The sequence below is a fragment of the Rhipicephalus sanguineus genome, chromosome 8, assembly GCF_013339695.2.
Source record: "Rhipicephalus sanguineus isolate Rsan-2018 chromosome 8, BIME_Rsan_1.4, whole genome shotgun sequence".
Taxonomy (NCBI): Eukaryota; Metazoa; Arthropoda; class Arachnida; order Ixodida; family Ixodidae; genus Rhipicephalus; species Rhipicephalus sanguineus.
The window spans coordinates 50,146,104-50,165,525 of NC_051183.1; the positions used below are offsets into that span (position 1 = coordinate 50,146,104).

Consider the following 19,422-nt stretch of genomic DNA (forward strand, 5'->3'; position numbering starts at 1 on the left):
GACGGTGGATGGTTTTTAACGTCCAGCACATGCCTTTGAGCTGGGCGCTATTCCAGATGTTCCTGCAGCCCCAGTGCACCTTGACCCTTAGAGATTCGGCTTGATGTTCCCTTATCACTTTCTTGCGTACTCTGGAATGCGTCGTGCAGGGAAGCCAATCACTGCAGCGTGCCCTTCCGTCTTCACTCCATGTAAGAACTGTTCCACTGTGCTTCTGGTCAGCACTCTGAGGACCACTAGCGGATATACAACTGTCGATGGACTGCTGCTTTTACTGCCTACGTGCACTTATAATCCGATTCCTGCTTGCACCTTGTACTACCACCTGTCTATGAAATGTACGATGCCTTCGCGTTGGGCATTCATAACCGTCAGGTACGGAACAATTCGAAGAGTAGTACAAGAGGTGGCAGAATCTGCCACATTTCAAAATATTTATACGCTGTTGAGCCCCTATATGGTGCGTCTAGTGTTCTTGACGACTATGTCGAATATGAAACTATCATTGTATAATTTAGAAATGTTCAACTCATGGCGCACGATTTCCCCGTCATAGTGAATTTCGCCACAAATAGGGTGTGTCCAGATAAGATCTAACAACCTTGATTTTGATTTCATCAATATCGGGAATGGTGACCGGGACCTCGTGTTCGATTTTATCTGCACACCCCAGAAGATGTGCTAAAATTCCTCGACCGAACTGCATGTTCTTGTTCGTGATGATTGAGGCATCCATTCACATTGTGCAGGGTTTCGGCGTATTGATGCTTTTTCGCGTCAAACATGGCAAGTCGGTGCGGCTTTACCTTGTCTCAAAGAACTCGACAGACCGACCCCTCTTTCGTTTTCTGTGTTGAGTAAAGTGTGTTTGTGTGTTCAGTAGGTCTAGCCAGTGGCAGTTCATATTAACGTGTGAAAGAGGTAGACAAGACAGAGAAATGATTCAACGGGACCACCACTGCCCGCGAAATCGGCTTATTTTCAAAGCAGAGTGTTAATACAACAAACCAGCGCACCACATGGGACCAGGAATTTCACATGTTAGAATATTTCAGGTTAATCTTCCAAAAAACAAACTTTACAATCGCCTAGTACAAATGATGCGTGGCTGGGTCAATTCTGTTGCCGTTTGATACCGAAAGTTTGGACGATTTTTCTGGTCAGCTGATCCGTTTTATTTGAAAGTATGTTTGAGGAAAAAGCGGCATGCAACTGCATTGATAGCACTGCTCTGGAATGTTTGAATCTTTGTCGGTGACCTCTTGTTTTCCAAAAGTGTTGACGCACCAGCCACTTTGGCCGACTTAGTGCTCTGCGCTTGAAACGTGAAGCTCCGAGCGCGTGGCTTCTGGTAGTTAGGCTGTGCGGGTGAGAGCTCTTGTGACATCTGGTCACTGCATCCAGTAGACGGTCTTTAAGTCTGCTTCATGGTGGAAACGCTGGAGCGCTGTATGCCATGGTTTCAAAACACTGCAGCTTATGTGCCGTGCTACGCGAAGTGGCAGGAGCTAGCAGGCGTGCGTTAACGATTGCAGCACACCGCCGGATCCACCGAGAACCACGAACAGACTGACCCTTTACATGGTGCATTGGCGGTCTTTCGAGAACGCACTTGCCCTCACTTTCACCGCCACCAGCCACACGGTCAGAGCATGGCATTGCAATCGCCGAACATTGTACAGTGGCGCCCACTCTTAGGGTGAACACGGCGCAGCATGGCCGCGTTCAGCGGAGCGCCAGTGCGGCCGCGCATAGAAGCGCATGCGCCCGGGGACGCGCGGGAGTGCACGAGGGCTACTGTGCGTAGTCTTCCACATCGCTCGAGCGCGTGGCTCCGTTGTATTGAGGCGTCGCTCTTGCTTAGCTGCAGTACAGCAAGAGCGGCACGCTCGTGTGCGCCTCTGCTACTTGAATTCAATGTGCGGCCACGCCGGATAATCCTGCGCTCCGAAGAGCGCTGCCACACTGAGCCGTGTTCACCCTAAGCGTGGACGGCACTGTACATCGTTGCAGATGGCGGGCAAAGAGTGCACAACGCGAGTTCTCCACTGTAAACTTGGATGCATGCGTAATATTTAGCCCAGACCGCATATTCTTGGTTTTACAAAAGTGCCTGGCGCAGAAAAAAATGCTGTGTACCGGCATTCTTTCGATTATGCTTTTTCTGCGCGTAATTGCTTCTGAGATGCATTCGTTTCCAATTGTTCGGTGTCTCTTTCGGTACGCACGTCGCCAACCATTTCTGCGCATGACATGCTCCTCGTAACCAGCACTGATCAATCTAACGATCATGACGTTTAAAATTTAGCTATTTTTCTGCAGACTACTTCGACAAGCCGAGCGCCGGCAAGTGTAGGCTATGCTATTTTTCAAGGTATTTCAGTACACGGAAGAGCAGTTGCGGGGCCTTGCCGACCGCGGATTGTGCGCCCCGCAAGGGTGCTCTCATTCACGTGTTACTGCCAAATCCATTTATGCTGTCTTGTAGTCCGCGATAAGACCGCATAAAAGGGCATGACCTACCTTTGCCTGCGCGCCGCCTTGTCGCCGTCAGGTCTCGAAAATATTAGCCAAATTTTTCAGCGATCAGGTCATTAGACTGATAAGCGCTGGTTACGAGGAGTACGTTCTGCGCAGTCCAGCGGAGAAGTTCGCTAGTGATGTACGCACCGGCACTCCGAAGTTGAGCCTGAGGAGTAAACTGATGCCGAGGAACCGAATGCGTCTCGATAGCTTATGCCCGGGAAATGGCGCATAATTTAAAGAATGTCAATTTAAGGTACGGCTTAATTTTTTTCTGAGGCTAGATAACAAAATCTCGATCCATATTCTGTTTGGGTACACGATTACGCACGCATCGATGATTACAGTGTACAACTGCCGTTACGTACCATCTGCCTCCGTCACGTGGAAAGATGTCCACTGCTCGGTGATTCAAAACGCCAGACTCTGACAGCGTGGCTGCTGGCGGTGAGGGCGTGAGCGTTCGGGTGCACGGTGAATGCATCAGGAAAATGGTCGTTTAGTCTGTGGTTCCGGGCGGATCCGGTGTTCTTAGCGCACGCCCGCAAGCTCCAGCCGTTTCCCACGGCATGTGCGTGGTGTACTGAAGCCATGGCAAGCAGCACTCCGCCGGTGCCACAAAGAACCACATATTGAATGGCTGTATACCGGATGTGACAAGAGCTCTCACGCACGCCGAACCGCTACCAGCCAGGCGCTCCGCGCATCGCGTTTCATTCGTAGAGCACTTTGCACCGGCCAAGCTGGCCGATGCGTTTTTGAGTGCACTTTTCGAACGTGATTGGTCGCTCACAAGCGTTCATTCACATATTAGTTGGCATTGTTAGAAGTGTGGTTGCATGCCACTTTTTTCACTAAAACAATACTTCAAACTCGTAGGGATCATTTAAGCAGAAAAATCGTCGAATCTTTCCATATCAACAAATGAAAGGACTGCATCAGTGAAGCATCATATGCACTCGTCGATTGTAATGCTTCTTTCAAAGTAGGTTTCTAACTTCGTATAAGCGAAAGTCATCGTTACACGTGGTAAGCTGGTGTGTCCGCTTATAAACGCCGATTTTCAAAACTCTAATTGTGAATGCATCGGCGGTCCTGTCGAGCAGTTTCTGCCTTCTTTCATGTATGTGTCGGCTTCTTCTCGTGTGTGTGTGTGTACACGATATCTCATTCAGTCACTGGTGCCTTTTAGAGATCAACAAGTGAATTCCATGCCGCTCTTGTTCGGTCATGAGGTGATGGCGCAGACGCAATCCTTCGTAGCGATGGGCCTAAGTTTCAATTTGTCATTCGGATTTGGGGACCGGTTCTCGTTTGTGCACTGAACAGTTGCATCGTCGTCAAACGTTACGTCAATTATTTACTTCATCGGAATTGGTTTGCGTCGCACGTCAGAGTTGTAGATCGTCCATAGCATTGTCATATCCTAAAACGTTGATGGTTGAACCGTTCCTTTATTCGGATGTTCCAAAATCTTACTGCTAGCTGCTTGTCCAGTTTTTCATTGGGTCTTTCGCGGTATATAATTTCCAACTCTACAATCATCTGCGTGCTTTACTCTGCCGTTGTCAGTTAAACGTGCAAGAGCATCAACATGGCAAAACGTGCATGGTGTGACTGGAGGGGTTTGTGGGGGCGGGTCATGATCATAACCAACAAAAACATGCAGACTGGCGGGAATACGCTTCATTATGGCGCAAGTAATGTGTTACCCTATGTATTTGATGTTGCATTGCATGTCGCTTTATATGCTCCTGCGGGGAACGTATGCACGGCCTCTGCTTAGAATATAAAGCGACATGTAGTGCACATGTCGATTCAAGTCTTTTTATTTCCTGGCGAAGTCTGCGAGCTTCTAGAGTGCATATAGATTGCTAATTGAGGAGTGATGCCTGGGCGCTGTTTCTGGGGCTCGATTTGACAGGCACTCTCCGTATGTATTAAGGTCTCTTGATAATGTTTTCCTATGTTACTTTTCTGAAGGTTTTTCCACAGCAGCGTCGTGTATAATTTGCTTGCGCACCTTGCGTTTATTTAATGGAAATGCAGTTACTGTATTGTTTCACAAGTGTTTCGCTTACAACAGCCAGTCTACAAAAGGGCTATGCTTTATTTCAAGTGCTTATTAGTGCAGGTTCAATTAATGAAAGAGAAAGAATGCTGTGAAACTGAGTCTTGCGTTAACTTATTTTTATTTCGTGTTGTACAATGTCCCTGCTTAGTACTTTTATGCATTCTACTAACTAGGTCTAGGCCTCTGCTATCGCTTTTGTATTTCCTTTTGTTTTGCTAAGACAACGCGTCACTGCATAGCTTGTTAGAGACTATCGATGTACGTAGTACATTTACCGTTCCTATGTTCCTCTATTACAGCCAAATGTCTTCGTTGTCCACTACGCTTTCATTGCTACGTAGCTTCTGTATTTCTGTCCTGATTGTATAGGTTAACGACAGTAGCCTGCGCGAAGTGGCAGTTGTGCTGTTTTGTTTGTTTGCTTTCCGATGTTGATCCAGTAATTCCTGCATAAGCGAATTGTGTATCATTGATGAAGCTATACAAACTGTCGGTGTCGTCGAGGTTCTGAGTCGCTCAAAACAAAACAAAAAACTTGGACAACGCTCGAACTGCTTCTTTGGCAACTGTGAACGGAACCCAGGAAAAGCCATCGTTACCACCTGCTTCATCAATGTATCTAACTTTAAGGCGAGCGACCAACAAGCTTGACAAGGGGTTCGCGCTTTCAATCACTATTGCCACTTACGAGCTTTCTTGGGCCATCGAGTCTTCCTAGATTAACTTCGGTACGGTTGCTGCCTTGTAGGGTCTTCTCAGTGACGAAACCGAAAGGGCACTGGATTCCGAAGCGTCACTGATGGATTCAGGCTTCATGAACCTGAAGTCATATACAATTTTGGCCGCGGGTTGTGGCTACAGTAAAAGAAGCAGCACAATAGTTATACCTGAGGCAGGTTGCGTACAGGACGTGTTCGGTGGGTATCTACCCAACTGGTGCTTGTCCATCTGCATCAAGTCCTGCTGTAGGCACCAGCTCCACATGTGTCGTGTGGTAATGCGGGTTCTTAGCTAACACGCTTTAGCGGATAATAGGCGGGATTTAAATGCTAAGTTCTGTTGCGTTTTCGTCGGAGAAGGCTCCTTGCCGGATTTCTCGGATGCGAAATGCCATTTTGGAGTCCTAATGCTTAGTTTTTCCTGCATTAAATAATCGTCCTAGGTATCTATTAGGAGCCTAGTGAGTCCTCGCCAAGCCAGGGTACAACCACAGGTGGACTTCTATTCATATCGTTTCACTCATGTTCACTCTTGTTATAGTGTTATTCTTGCAGTCCACGATGGACCTGTTCCATTGCTATGATGGCACTGCCCTCCACTTTTGGCCTACAAGCCTCGTCTTCCGTATTCCTGATATTAAGGAAGATCGTGCATGGATCAGCTGTGGTCTTGGGGGCAGAACGGTTTGCTTCGTAGTCGGCAATGATTGTTCTTACGTTGGAAATGGAGCTGCCTGGCTTGGAGGCACACTCGCTGCCCTGATGCGGGTTGCGTCGGTATGGTCACCTGTTGCTTCCAATGCAACAAGCTGCTGTCACTTTTGCTATCTGGGGATTCGTTTCCCGGTTCGCGGAACATCCCACATCTGGTGATACGCACTACCTATTGCCAGGGATTACCAGGAAACCCCAGAGAAACTGAGAATGCAGCTTTAGGAACGTCACCACAAACTAGATGATTCAGTGCAGCGTTATCGTGGAACGCCAACTGAAAACTGGCCATGCCTCCTGGGTCAGCAGAAGAATTCGGAACCCCCCCAAGCAAGCTTCCTGGGCGCTGCTCTACACACCGTCGGTCGTGTCGCCGTCAAGCTTCTCCAGTCTTTGGTCGACTCGCCTTGGGCAGGTTTCGCGTAAGTCCACGTGCAGTTCTTCTGCCACACCTGACCGAAGACCAAGCGCGCCATGATTACGTCGTCGCCCACCTGAACACCCGCCAATCCAAAATGGTTCGGGATGTGCTAATCAACCTAGCACCAGCCAGCATTCGCCAGGAGCTCAAGAGCGAACTCACCGCCGCCTGCCACTCAAGGAAGATCAGAAGGCCCGAAAACACGCAGAGTGCACGCCTTCGCAGTTCCAACGCCACATGAGTGCTCTAACAAGAAAGACCTCAGTACGCCATTTCTTCCTGCAAGTGCTATGGCTTCAACGACTGCCTCTATAAGTTGAGGCCTTTCTGCAGGTTCAGCTCTTGTGACCTTCAATAGAACTTGCCGAGGTGGCTGAACGGGTGATCGAAGACTTACAGCCATCACTGTCTAGTCAGCCAAGCTGTCTCTCTGCTGGATACAACAAAAGCTTAAAAACTTAATCCGGGATATCACACAACAGCTCAGTTCCTTTGAACATTGCCTGAATCATCGTCCACCAACGCGCCTCCTGTAACAGTCTGAGCCGTGAGACCGGAGCACTGCCACATAGCAAGTGCCTGTTGAGACCGTCCGATTCTGCAACTGTCGGCGGTGATTCGCCCGACAATGTCGACCGCACTGCGCCGCCGGAAATAAGGACAGCTGCTAGGATACGCAGCTTGTATACGTCGTTGTGAAATTTGTTGCTTCCCGCGATCTCGACCTCAAGGTCCCTGTCCAACCATGTTTTCGGAGCCCAGCGCGACGATCCGGTCTATAATCAAGATGGAGGGCTCCCACCATCTGTACTGCCAAGTTAACAACCTACGCTGTGACCATTTGAATTTCGTCATCTCAGATATCGAGGTACAACCTCCATCCGGACAGCTGCAACAATCGACCCATCCATCAGACAATGAAACGTTCCTTGCGAGGCTAAGGCACGACCACCCACGGGCCCAGCAATAAAGCAATCTGCGTGAGAAATTATTCGCCATATCATGTCATCCAAATTTCCCTGTTTTGGTCATGGTCGCAGAGACACCTTCACGTTTATCGTCTCTCTGCTCTTCGCAGATAACAGCTGGCGTAGTCGCCGAGGCTCCGAAAACGAATGACGAGCTGTTGGCAATCCTTAAAAGTGAGTCTTCGCTACAGCTGCAACACGGCACCAAACCTGCGTCAATAACCACCCTAAACTATATGTCCGCAGGACGAACCAGGCCCAATATTCTCCTGTCCTGTCGCCATGCCCTCTTCAAAAAGCTGCACAGCCTAGGCCTTCCCGGCATCCACACCTCTAACGCCTCGTGGCTGAACACTACGTCTGGCACTTCCACGCAGCGTGATCGCCGCACCTGGGCACGCACATTTGCCAGCGCGCCAAGTCAAAGGTACGTCGCTTCACCACGCAATTCGTAACCTCGGCTCTCTGGTCGGTTTCAACACGTTAGAATTAGCATAGAAGAAAACACACAGCAAAGCGCCTTCTCGTAACTAACCTCATTAAAAATCACACGCACTAGCTAAGGTGTGGCCAACAGTGACGTGGTCTCGCATAATTGACAGCAGCATTCAGCACTTACAAAAATTTAAAAAGGTTCAAAAAGATTTAAAAGGTGATCAGATGTACAATATTTTACTATGATAAGACGGACTTCCAGAAATTTTGCTTTCATGCCACACCACTGAACGCATGCTTGCACATCGATCGTATTTATTTTTCATCTCACGAACCTCTCTAGCAACCAGGTGTCTTAAGTGAAACTCTATGTCGTATCACCAAATGTAAAGGTGCATCCCTGGTCAAAACAATGTCGAGAAACACGAGTACTCATACCCTTCAAATGTTTTCACAATTTTGTATTCATGCACCTGCAACTTGGTGCGATTTAAAGGCGACCAGACGAAATACGAGGCTGTTTTACAGCTCCTACTATGGAAGGCACCAACGGAGACGTTCTTTACAACGCAGCCTTTTTAGTCGCACTGAAGTTTCATGCCAGTACCTTTTCAATTCCCCAAGTGCGACTCAATTCTTAGGAGAGAAAAGGATAGCTTCGTTTTATCTACTAGCAAAAGTTTCAAGGTCATGCGATTGCTTCTGTGCATACAAAAGAAACACAAATTTGTTTTTCACACCGATAAAAAACTGTCTGTGCGGGGTGTTTCTACTCGTATACATTCAACGAGCTTTTGCATATTGGCCTAGATAGTGCCTTTTGTGCCTTCTGGAATCTCTGTCACCCTAAAGGGCGCTATTTGTGTTGCACAGATTTCAGCTGCTCGATTGAAACAGGATTTAAAGAGAAATGAAATATTTTTACTTGACGAATGAGCTAACCGAAAAGACTGTTCAATATATGTAGAGAGCAACATCCTTAAAACCTATCCCTAATTTTAAATCTGCGCATTCAAAAAATGTGAAAAAATGATATTACTTTATTCCTGTTTTCGCCTGACAGCACAATTTTGCAGGTCATTTACGTACGTGATACCACCGTTCCTCCGAAATTTATGGAGTCTGCAGTCGACCGCACCTCATGAGAAAGTCTATCTTCCTTTCTCTCTGCTACCAGTAGAGCGTACTTGTGGTCGATCTTGGCAGGACAGTGATTTGCGTAAGTGCACCTACATCCGATAAGGATTTCGCTTAAGCATTCACATGCTCCAATTTCAGGCTGAGTAATCAGTCTTCGAATCATGGCGACGTAATATCGGCTCGTACGCTTGCAATATAGCAGTCATTACCTCTAGGTGTCGTATTTGTTGTGGCATGCAACGGCAATTATAAGGAGTAACGTAAACAACTTACAATGCGAAACGTTTTGATGTGTCCTCTAGAGAGCACTCCACTTCGACTTATCTACACCATTAAGAGGGGGCTTGCATTCCCTTCTAGCTCCCCAACCATCGGATCTGACGCAAGCAAGGAACAATAACGCGGGTCCTTCATGTTCGTAGTCTGGCTCTTGCCCCCCGACAGATCACGTCCTCCGTTAACCATCCTCAGCGGGCTGATAAGGTTCCCTGTTCGCAACGACTGCATTCTTCATAGCCATTTTGCTCGACGACCTGCGCATACTCACGTAAGTGCATTTTATTTCTGTGACGAGTTTTATGGCTGGATATAATTAAGCACTGGCGAGTGTTAACGTTCATGCACCATTCCGCAAAGTCGTGGCCGATTGTCCATTCGACTACTTTCTTATCAGATCATGTTCGAGGCAATTGACGGGTATTTTGTAAATTACGGGAACACCGACGCCAATGGGTTAGCGATATGGGCAAGCTGATTTGGGCCGCAGCGCGAACAACAGATGGGGAGAGATGCCTTTGTGTTAGCGGAAAGGGCGTTCATGGGTTTCTAGAACATTACCGGCTAACCCGTGTATCCGGGTTCGTGCACTTACATTTCGGTGCTTTTCGCGGCTTTCATTCCGTTCACCAGCATTGTGGGATGACAAAGTCGTGCACACACGAGCTCTCCGTGCAGGTCTGATTGCTGAGACGGTGTTATACACCGATATGGTTGCGTTCAGTGTTTCGTGTGTAGATGCAAAATATCTTTCACTACTTCGCAAAATTTGACTATCGAGAGCAGCAGTACGTCTGGAGCCAAATGTTTATAACAAAATGGAAAGCCTGGATAGTTTGGACAGCGCTGTCCGTCTCTGCTTCAAGTGTTTCGTGCTGGATCCCGCGCTGTGCAATTCCATACGTTACAAAATGTTTACCCAGGCAGACTCCTCGAATTTTGCTGTTAAGGAACTGCGTAGGTTCCAACAGCTGCCAAAGGGTAAAGTTAGCTGCGTAGGTATATGCTCCCAGGATAAGTGGTAATTCAGCAGTCTCATGTTCCTGCATGTACCTCGTGTGTCTGCGCGACGTGTAAGCGTGAAATCTTTCCTATCGTTACAGCTACTGAACCTTCGATCGGACCTGGTGCACTCGCTGTACGATGAAAATGGCCTTCCACGTCCAGCACATGCCGTTGAGATAGCTGCTACTGCAGATGTCCCTGCAGCCAAAGTGTACCTTTACCCTTAAAGATTCCGCTTCACGTTCCCTTATCTCCTCTGAAATTCGTCGTGGAGGGAAGCCAACCAGCGCAGCGTGCCCTTCCGTCTTCACTCCATGTAAGAACTCTGTTCCGTTGTGCTTCCGGTCACATTCTTCCGACCACTAGCGTACCGACAATTGTCGATGGACTGCTGCTGTTCCTGCTGCGTGGGACTTATAATCTGATTCCTTCATACACCTAGGACTACCACCTCTCTATGAAATGTGCAACGCCTTCGCGCTTGTGATTTATGACCTTCCGGTGCAGAGCCATTGGAAGGGTAGTACAACAGGCAGCAGAGGCTGCCACAATTCAAAATATTTATACCTTGTTCAACTGCTATCAGTTGCGTCCAGTGTTCTTGGCGACTATGTCGGATATATTGAAACTATCATTGTATCATTTGGGAATGTGGAACTCATGGCGGAACGATTTCTGTCATAGTGAATTTCACGAATAATAGGATGTGTCCATATAGGGCGAAACGCTCCTGATTACCAATTCATCAAAATCGGGAATGGTGACCGGGACCTCATGATCGATCTTATCTGCACACAACCAGTAGTTGTGCTCAAATTGCTCGACCACTCTGCATGTTGTTGTTGGTGATGATTAAGGCATCCGTTCACATTATCTAGTGTTTTGGTGTATTGATGCTCTTTCGCGTCAAACATGGCAAGTCGGTGCGGATATACATTTCAAAGAACCTGACAGGTCGACCCCTCTTTTTGTGTGTGTGTGTGTGCGCGCGTTGAGTACGCCTTGCCAGTGGTAGTTCATCTTAACGTGCGAAACACGAAGACAAAACAAAGAAATAAATGATTGAACAGGACCACCACTGCACTCGCAATCGGCTTATTTTCCCAAGCTGAGCGTAAATATAACAAACCAGCGCACCACGTGTGACCAGGACTTTCACTGATACGAAGTTAGAATCTTTCAGGTTCATCTTCCAAAAAAGAAACGTTACAATCGCCTAGTACAAATGATGCGTGCCTGGGTCAATACTCTTGCCGTTTATTGATACCGAAAGTTTGGACGATTTTTCTGGTCAGCTGATGCCTTTGATTTGAAAGTATGTTAGAGGAAAAGCGGCATGCAACTGCATTGATAGCACTGCTCCTTAGTGCTTGAATCTTTGTCGGTGACCTCTTGTTTTCCAAAAGTGTTGACGGACCAGCCACTTTGGCCGACTTAGTGCTCTGCGATGGAAACGTGAAGCTCCGAGCGCGTGACTTCTGGTAGTTAGGATAACTGTGCGAGTGAGTGCTCTCATGTGATATGGTGACTGTATCCAGTAGAGTCTTTAAGTCCGTGTTTCATCGTGGCCACGCTGGAGCGCTGTATGCCATGGTTCCAAAACACTGCAGCTTATGTGCCGTGCTACGCGAAGTGGCAGGAGCTAGCAGGCGTGGGTTAACGATTGCAGCACACCGCCGGATCCCCCGAGAACCACGAACCGACTGACCCTTTACATGGTGCATTCACGGTGTTTCGAGAACGCTCATGCCCTCACTTTCACCACCACCAGCCACATGGTCAGAGTACCCCATTGCAATCGCCGAAGATTTTACAGTGGCGTCCACTCTTAGGGTGAACACGGGGCAGCATGGCCGCGTTCATCGGAGCGCTAGTGAAGCCGCACATAGAAGCGCAGAAGCGCATGCGCCCGGGCACGCACGGGAGAGCACGGGAGGTACTTTGCGGAGTCTTCCACATCGCTCGAGCGCGTGGCTCCGTAGTATTGAGGTGCCGCTCTTGCTTAGCTGCAGTACAGCAAGAGCGGCGCGCTCATGTGCGTCTGTGCCACATCAATTCAATGTGCGGCCACGCCGGATAATCCTGCGCTCCGAAGAGCGCTGCCACACTGAGCCGTGTTCACCCTAAGAGTGGACGGCACTGTACATCTTTGCGGATGGCGGGCAAAGATTGCACTACGCCAGTTCTCCTCTGTAAACTTGGGTGCATGCCTAATATTTAGCCCATATTCGTGGTTGGTATTTTGCGATCTACCCTGGCACGCACTTTCAAAAGTGTCTGGCGCAGAAAAAAAGCTGTGTACCGGCATTCTTTCGATTATGCTTTCTTCTGTCCGCAATTGCTTCTGAGGCGCATTTGTTTTCACTTGTTCGGCATCTTTCCTTTAGAGGGTGTATGGCCTGAAAGACGGCACGCACATCGCCAACCATTTCTGCGCATAACAATCTCCTCGTAATCAGCACTGATGAATCTAACGACCATGACGTTTAAAATTTAGCTATTTTTCTGCAGACGACTTCGACAAGCCGCGCGCAGGCAAGAGTAGGCTATGCTATTTTTCAAGGCATTTCAGTACACGGAAGTGCAGTTGCGGGGCCTTGCCTACCGCGGACTGTACATGCTCCTCTTAGCGTATTACTGCCAAATCAATCTATGCTGTCTTGCAGTCCCCAATAAGACCGCGTAAAAGGGCATGACCTACCTTTGCCTGCGCGCGGCGTTGTCGCTGTCATGTCCCGAAAATATTAGCGAAATTTTCAGCGAACAGGTCATTAGATTGATAAGCGCTGGTTAAGGTGTACGTTCTGCGCAGTCCAGCGAAGAAGTTCGCTAGTGATGTACGCACCGGCATTCACATTTCGCGGCCTGAGGAGCGAAAGGATGCCGAAGAATGAAATGCGTCTCGATAGCTCAAGCCCGGAAAATAGCGCTTAATCTAAAGAATGTCAATGGAAGGTACGGCTTAATTTTTTTTGCGAGTCTAGATAGCAAAATGTCGACCATATTTTGTTTGGGTACACGATTACGCATGTATCGCTGATTACAGTGTACAACTGCCGTTAAGTACCAACTGCCTCCATCACGTGGAACGATGTCCACTGCTCGGTGATTCAAAACGCGATACTCGGACAGCGTGGCTCGTGGCCGTGAGGGCGAGAACGTTCGGGGTGCACGGTGGCTGCATCAGGAAAATGGTCCTTCAGTCTGCGGTTCCCTAGGGCAGGGGGGGAGATCCGGTGGAGCGCTGAATTCTTAGCCACGCCCGCCTACTCCACCCACGGCATGGGTACATGAGCGTGGTGCAGTGAAGCCATGGCAAGCAGCGCTCCGCCGTTGCCACAAAACCACACATTTAACGGCTGTCTACCGGATGTGAGACAAGTGCGCTCGCGAATACCAATCCCCTCACCAGCAGCAGCCACACGCTCCGCACATTGCGTTTCAATCGTAGAGCACTGTACATCGGCCAAGCTGGCCGGTGCCTTTTGGAACATACTTTTAGAACGCAATTGGTCGCTCACAAGCGTTCATTCACATAATAATGGGCATTGCTAGAAGTGTGGTTACATGCCACTCTTCATCGAAAAAATACTTCAAAATCAGATAATTTAAGCAGAAAAATCGTCGAATATTTCTGTATGAACAAATGAAAGGAGGACTATCAGCGAAGGATCATATGCACTCGCCGATTGTAATGCTTCTTTCAAATTAAATGTTCCTAACATCGTATCAGTCAGTCATTCTCACACGTACGTGCATAAATGCTGCATTTTGCAAAATACGCTAATTGTGAATTCATCGGTGGTCCTGTTGGCTTCTCCACGTGTTTGTGTGTGTGTGTGTGTGTGCGTGTACAATACCTCATGCACTCACAGGTCCACTTTAGCGATTAACAAGTGAACTCCATGCTGCTCTTGTTCGGTCATGAGGTGATGGCGCAGACGCAGTCCTTTGTAGCGATGCGCCTAAGTTTCCATTTCTCATTCACAATTGGGGACCGGTTGTGAATTGTACAGTGAACAGCGGCATCGTCGTCAAACGTTACTGGCGACCGGACAAGTCTTTACTTCGTCGGAATCGGTTTGATTCGGACGTCAGAGTTGTAGATCGTCCATAGCGTTCTCATATCCTCCAACGTTGATGGTTGAACCATTCCTTCTTTAAGCTGATCGTCCAAAATGTTATTTCTAGCTGCCTGTCCAGTTTTTCATTGGGTAGTCGCTGGTATACAATTTCCAACTCGGCAATGAACTGCGTGCTTTACTCTGCCATTGTCAGTTAAACGTGCAAGAGCATCAACATGCCAAAACGTGCATGATGTGAATGGAGGGGTTTGTGGGGGTGGGTCATAATCATAACCAACAAAAGCATGCAGACTGGCGGGAATACCCTTCATTATGGCGCAAGTAATGTGTTACCTTATGTGGCCTTGTGGGCAGAATGGTCTGCTTCGCAGTCGGCAATAATTGTTCTTACGTTGGAAATGGAGCTGCCTGGCTTGGAGGCACACTCGCTGCCCTGATGCGGGTTGCGTCGGTATGGTCACCAGTTGCTTCCAATGCAACAAGCTGCTGTCATTTTTGCTATCTCGGGATTCGTTTCCCGGTTCCAGGAACATCCCAAATCTGGTGATACGCACTACCTATTGCCAGGGACTACCAAGAAACCCCAGAGAAACTGAGACAGCAGCTCTAGGAACACCACCACGAACTCGATGATTCGGTGCAGCATCATCGTGGAACGCCAACAGAAAACTGGCCGTGCCTACTGGATCAGCAGAAGTCGGAACCCGTGCAGCAAGCTTCCTGGGCGCTGCTCTACACACCGTCGGTCGTGTCGCCGTCAAGCTTCTGCAGTCTTCGGTGGACTCGTCTTAAGCAGGTTTCGCGTAAATCCAGGTGCAGTCCTTTTGCCACACACGACCGAAGACCAAGCGCGCCATGATTATGTCGTCACCTACGTGAACACCCGCCAAACCAAAATGGTTCTCGATGTGCTCATTAATCCACCACCAGCCAGCCTTCGCCAGCTGCTGAAGACCGAACTCACCGCCGCCTGCCACTCAAGGAAGATCAGAAGGCCCGAATAACACGCAGAGTGCAATCCTTCGCAGTTCCAACGCCACATGAGTGCTCTAACAATAAAGACCTCAGTACAGCATTTCTTCCTGCAAGTGCTATGGCTTCAACGACAACCTCCATAAGTTGAAGTCTTTCTGCAGGTTCAGCTATTGTGACCTTCATTGGAACTTGCCGAGGAGGTTGAACGGGTGATCGAAGACTTACAGCCATCACTGTCTAGCAAGCCAAGCTGTCTCACTGCTGGATACAACGAAAGCTTGAAAACTGAATCCGGGATATCACACGACATCTCAGTTCCTTTGAAGTTTGCCTGAATCATTGTCCACCAACGCGCCTCCTGTAACAGTCCGAGCCGTGAACCCGGAGAATTTCCAGCTCGCAACTGCCTGTTGAGACCTCCCGATTCTGCAATTATCGGGGGTAAATCGCCCGACGATGTCGACCGCCCTACGCCGCCGGAAATAAGGACAGCTGCCAGGACACGCAGCTTGTAGACGTCATTGTGAAACTTGTTTCTTCCCGCTATCTCGTCCTCAAGGTCCCTGTCCATCCAGGTTTTTGGAGCCCAGTGCGACAATCCGGTCTGTAATCAAGACGTACGGCTCCCACCATATGTACGGCCAACTTAACAACCTAAGCTGTGACCATTTGAATTTCATCACAGACATCAAACACAACCTCCATTCGGACTGCTGCTACGGTAGACCCATCCATCCGGCAATCAAATGTTCCTTGCGAGGCCAACGCACGACCACCCACCAGCCCAGCATTAGAGTAATCAGCGTGAGAAATGATTCGCCATATCAAGTCATCGCCAAATTTCCCTGTTTTGGTCATGGTCGGCGAGACACCGTCACGTTTATCGTCTCCCTGCTCTTCGCAGATAAGAGCCGGAGTGGTCGCCGAGGCTCCGACAGCGAATGACGAGCTGTTGGCAATCCTTAAGTCAGTCTTCGCTACACCTGCAACAAGTCGCCAAACTTGCACCACCCTAAACTGCGACATGTCCACAGGACGAACCAGGCCCAATACTCCCGTGTCCTGTCGTCATGATCCCTTCAAAAAGCGGCACAGCCTTGGCTTTCCAGACATCTGCGCCTCGTGGCTGTACACTACGTCTGCCACATCCACGCAGCCTGATTGCCGCACCTGGGCACGCACCATTGCCAGCGCACAAAGTCAAAGGTACGTTGCTTCACCACCCAGTTCATTACCTGAGCTCTCTGGACTGCTTCAACAAGTTAAAGTTGACCTACAAGGAAAACACAGCACAGCGCCTTCTCGTAACTGAATTCAATATAAAGCACACACCGGCTAAGGTGTGGCCAACAGCGACGTGTTCTCGCATAATTGACCGCAGCATTCGGCGCTTACGAAAATTCAAAAAGATTTAAAAGGTGACCACATGTACATTCGTTTACTGCATTAAGACGTACTCAGACATTTTGCTTTGGTGACGCACCACTGAAGGCATGCTTGCACAACGATTGTATTTATTTTTCGTCTCGCGACCCTCTCTACCAGCCAGATTTTTATTGTGAAAATGTATATGGTATCCCCTAAGATAGTGGTGCATCCCTGGTCAAAAGAATGTCGAGAAACATGAGTACCCATTCCCCTCTAAAGAGCACTTATATTTCGACAATTTTGTATTCAAGCACCGGACACTTTCTCCAATTTAAAGGCGACCGCAGGAAATACGAGGCTTTTACAGATCCTACTATGGAAGGCGCGAACGGAGACGTGCTTTGCAAAGTCTTTTTAATCGCACCTGAATTTTCATGCCAGTACCTTTTCAATTCCCCAAATGCGACTCGATTCTTAAGGGCAGAAAAGGATAGCTTTGTTTTGTCTACCAGTTAGTTTTAAGCCCATGCGATTGCTACTGTGCATACAAAAGCACCACAAATTTGTTTTTTACACCCATAAAAAAAGCTGTCTGTGCAGGGCGGTCAACGAGCATTTGTATATTCGCCCAGATAGTGCCTTCTGCAATATGTCACTCTAATGGGCGCTATTTGTGTCGCACAGACTTCAGCTGCTCGACTGACACACGACTGAGCTAACTGAAGATTGCACAATATATATAGAGAGCAACGTCCTTAAAACCAAACCCGAATTTTAAATCTGCGCATTCCAAAAATATGAAGAAATATTACTTTGTTCCTGTTTTTGCCTGACAGCACAATTTCGCAGGTTCTTTATGTACGTCGTACCACCTTTCCTCCGAACAATATGGCGTCTGCAGTCGACCGCCCCTCAGCAGAAAGTCTCTGCTACCACCCTCAGCGTCCCTCTGGTCGATCTTCGCTCGACAGTGATTGGCGTAAGTGCAACTACATCCAATAAGGTTAGCGGTCAAGCATTCACATGCTCCAATTTAAGGCTGACTAATCAGTCTTCGAATCATGGCGACGTACTTTCGGCTCGTACACTGGCAGCCGAGCCAGCATCACCTCCAGATGCCGTATTTGTAGTGACATGCCGCGGTGATCTTAAGCAGTAGCGTAAACGACTTACAATGCCAAACGTTTTGATGTGTGCTCTCGAGCGCACTCTATATTGACCTATCTAACCATTAAAAGGTGGCTTGCTTTTTCTTCTAGCCATCCAACCATCGGCTCTGGCGCAAGCAAGGAACAAAACCGCGGGTCCTTCAGCTACCTCAACTAGCCCTCCCCGCCGACATCACTTCCTCTGTTGACCATCCTTGAGCACGCTGTTGAGACTCCCTGTTAGCACCGACTGCATTCTTCAGCGCACCGTTTCTCGACGATCTGCGCGTACTCGCGTAAGCGCATTTTTATTCTTGTGACTGTTTTCACGAGTTGTATGGTTGGATGTCAATATGCACTAGCGGGGGTTAACGTTCATGGAACGTTCCGCAAAATCGTGGCAGATTATCTATTCGAATACTTTATTATCAGATCATGTTTAAGGCGATTTACGGGTATTTTGTAAGGGGGGGGGGACACCGACGCCAATGGGTAAGCGATATGGCAATTGGTTTAACTTTACGGTGGGACCGCAGCGCGAATAACAGATTGGGAGAGATGTCTGTGTGTTAGCGGAAACGCGTCCGCGCGTTTGCATAAAACTACCCGCTAACCCATGTATCTGTGTTCGTGCACTTCTATTTCGGTGCTTTTCGCCGCTGTCATTCCGTTCAGCAGCAATTCCGCTGCATTGTGGGATGACAAAATCGTGCAGACACGCGCTCTTCCTGCAGGTCTGATGGGTAAGGCGGTGTGCGTACACCGACATGGTTGCGCTAATTGTTTTGTGTGTAGCAGGTAACACAACTTCTAATACGAAATGTCTTTAACTACTTCGCAACAGCTGAATATCGAGCACATAAGTACATCTGGAGCCAAATGTTTACAGCATAGCGGAAAAGCTTGGCTAGTTGGCCTTAGATTCATAACGTAACGGATTCAAAACGCTGTATACAACGCGGTCCGCGTGTGCTTCTTCAAGTGCTTTGTCCTGTATTGCGCGCAGTGCAATTCTATAGGTAACAAATATTTACAAGGCAGACTTCTAGATAGAAGACTCCTCTACTTTTCCTGCTAATGAACTGCGTAGGTCACAACAGCTGCCAAAGGCTACAATTAGCGACATAGGCATATGCCCCCAGCATATGTGCTACTTCCGCTGTCTCACGTTGCTCTATGAACCTTATGTGTCGGCGCGACGTCTAAGCATGAAATCTTTGCTATCGTTGCAGCTTCTGACCCTTCGATCGCGCCGGGTGCACTCGGTGTACGATGGTGGATGGCCTCACACGTCCAGCACATGCCTTTGAGAAAGGTGCTACTCCAGATGTCCCTGCAGCCGCATTGCACCTTTACCCTGAAATATCGGGCTTCACGTTCCTTTATCACTAGCTCGCCTCCTCTGGTGTTCATCGCACAGGGAAGCCAACCACTGCCGCGTGCCCTCCCGTCTTCACTCCATGTAAGAACTCTGTTCCGCTGTGCTTCCAGTCAACACTCTTAGGACCACTAGCGTATCGACATTGGTCGATGGACTGCTGCTGTTTCTGCCTGTGTGGGACTTATAATGCGAT

At 48.5% G+C, this 19,422-nt stretch overlaps 2 long non-coding RNA genes across 6 annotated transcripts in view; one reads left to right on the plus strand and one right to left on the minus strand.

Annotated features, from left to right (window-relative positions):
- The window catches only part of LOC119401870 (uncharacterized), a 62,629-nt gene that overhangs the window by 14,692 nt on the left and 28,515 nt on the right, over window positions 1-19,422 (plus strand). The window contains exon 5 of one of the 3 annotated variants that reach the window (XR_007417102.1): window positions 19,164-19,281. The exons of the other annotated variants lie outside the window; for them this stretch is intronic. This is a non-coding gene — a long non-coding RNA (uncharacterized LOC119401870). Of the gene's footprint in view, window positions 1-19,163; window positions 19,282-19,422 lie in introns of those variants that run through there. 3 annotated transcript variants of the gene reach the window in all.
- LOC125759534 (uncharacterized) overlaps window positions 1-19,422 on the minus strand; it is a 56,150-nt gene that overhangs the window by 8,079 nt on the left and 28,649 nt on the right. The window contains exon 2 of one of the 3 annotated variants that reach the window (XR_007417108.1): window positions 80-198. The exons of 1 other annotated variant lie outside the window; for it this stretch is intronic. This is a non-coding gene — a long non-coding RNA (uncharacterized LOC125759534). The remainder of the gene's footprint in view (window positions 1-79; window positions 199-19,422) is intronic. One more of the 3 variants, XR_007417106.1, reaches the window with a different exon arrangement.